The following is a 2,535-nucleotide window of genomic DNA, read 5'->3' as shown; positions in this document are numbered from 1 at the left end:
CTTAGGCAATATGGATAGAAAAGAGCATAAACTTTAGCACATGGAGCAATATAACATTGATTTGGAGGGAATGCTGGGGTGGGAGGAGGGCTAAGGGGACAAGGAATCATAGGTAACAAGCATAATATTGAAAGGCTAAAGGCTAACCAAGTTGCGTACTGGACATTAAGGCAAGATAGTACTGGGCCAGGGGACAGGAGGGGCTGAGAGACTGAAATCATGAAGAGATTTGAGAGATGGAGAGGTTGGAAGGAACTAGATGATGGTCTGAGGGGCGTTTCAGTGATAGATGCTTCAGAGGGGGACAGTTTCTCAGTGATTCTCTTTCCTATCTACTCCGCTACATATTAATACTTTGTAAACCTGCTCCAACAAAGATGTTTTGCCTTTGAAGACAATAGTAATACCTTCAGCTACATTTAGAGATCCTGTGTCAACTTATCTAGCATATCCCTTTCTTTTCTGTAATAACACGCTTAAGTCGATGTTCAATTTGGGACATATTGTGAAAAGGTTGGCTTAAAAACCTCTGCTGTGCCAAAGGTAATTTTCTTTATGCCTTTCAAGAGAGTAGGGAGAAGGATAATTCGAACTGATTACATCACCTCACTGAGACAGGCCCTATGTCCTTGTCAACAGATGTTTGAGTTGAAAGTCTCTGGACTGTAATTTAAGAGAAATGGGATAGATCATGGTTTCTTCCTTGGAAGCCTGTGGTTGGAAGGGTTGTCATGGTAATGCTAACTCCCACCTTCACCTGTAAGCATTTGCTGTGGAGGACCTACTCTGTTCAGGACCCCCAGGCTTGGCCAACTATATTGCCCCTCTAGTCTTAGAGAAAAAGAGTGCTTGAGTCTTTTACTGTCTGCCCCAGGGTGAATAGTATTAATAATAAAAGTTTGAAGAGTACCCAACAATTCTGGGCCCTTCCTCCCATGGCCCTGGCCATTCTAGAGATCACTTTGCCCTTGACACTGTCAGTGAGCCCAGATGCCTGTTAGAAGCATGGTCACCAACTTCTACCTATGGTGCAATTCCAGGAAGGATTACCATAATGGACACCACAGTTATTAAGCAAATCCCAATGGGAAGCTGCAGTTGTAATGACAGAGGAGGAGGAAGCCTCATGTTTCTTTCAAAGTGTTAGGGAAGGACTTAAAGGTATAGGTACTGAGGCCTGGCCCAGTGGCTCATGCCTATAATCCTAGCACTGTGGGAGGCTAAGGTGGGAGGATTGCTTGAACTCAGGAGTTCAAGACCAGCCTGAGTTAAGAGCAAGACCCTGTCTCTACTAAAAAAATAGAAAAATTAGCCGGACGTCATAGCACACACCTGTAGTCCCAGCTACTCAGGAGGCTGAGGCAGGAGGATCGCCTGAGTCCAGGAGTTGGAGGTTGCAGTGAGCTATGATGATGCCACTACACTCTACCCAGGGCAACAGAGCGAGACTCAGTCTCAAAAAAAAAAAAAGAAAGAAAAATAATTATAGGTACTAAAAGGCTGTTAAGGACAAATGCTCATTAGAATGACATCCTGGTGTGGCTTTAAGGTATCTAAAGATGGAAAGCCTTAATACCAATACATGGCTTTGTTAAGCCAGGCTGTCTGGATCTTTTCTAGTACTTGGATTGAGAAATTACCTCCTTCCTACATGTAAAAGGCTAATGATCACTACTGAGACAACTGAGCATTTGAGGCCTATGTGTCCTTCATGTGAGCAGCGAACATCTCTGTAAGATGACCCATTTATCCCGGCAACTGACCAGTGTAGATATTGGGATTCTGTAGTTTGTATGTAAGATTCACTATCAGCAATTCACCAGACCACCCAGCAATGAGTCAGTGTTGGTAGCCAACATGAAACATGTCCTGAGAGCCTGTGGATAAGAGGATCACTCCTTCCCCACATGGACAACTTCCTCACCCAGCTTGGGCTTTGATGGCCACCACTGCCACCCCCAGCCACCCTCTACATAGATAATCTCCTTTGCCTACCTGGGCGCTGATTCCTCGCTCCAGGCCACTTCTGCATGGGGACACCCTGCTCATCTTCTCCATGAAGGTGACTTCACTTCACTTTCACTGTTTAACTTAATCCTCAGGATAAATATAGAGCTCAGGAAGTGATAAAAACAGTTAAGCTCTGGGTTGGGCAGGGTGGCTCAGGCCTGTAATCCTAGCACTTTGGGAAGCTGAGGCAAGAGGGTCGTTTAAGCCCAGGGGTTTGAGGTTGCAGTGAGCTATGATGATGCCACTGCACTCCAGCCTGGGTGACACAGTGAGACCCTGTCTCAAAAACAACAAAAATAAAAATCACAATTAAGCTCTTAAGAGTTTTTCGTACTTTCTTTATGTACGTTATACAGTAATAAAATTGATTTCCCAGCAATATTCAATACTGTTGTTAATACAATACTACCAAAAGAAGTCTGAAAAAATTCATGCTACCCCTGCACCTTAGTAGAGACCTTGGACCCTAAGGCAGTCCAGCCACAAGCTGCTCAGACAAGGAATCTTGTTCACCTTCAGGCACTT

This window comes from Propithecus coquereli, unplaced genomic scaffold (assembly GCF_000956105.1).
Source record: "Propithecus coquereli isolate 6110/MARCELLA unplaced genomic scaffold, Pcoq_1.0 Scaffold5, whole genome shotgun sequence".
In the NCBI taxonomy this organism is placed as follows: domain Eukaryota; kingdom Metazoa; phylum Chordata; class Mammalia; order Primates; family Indriidae; genus Propithecus; species Propithecus coquereli.
Note: the sequence above shows the minus strand (reverse complement) of the source record.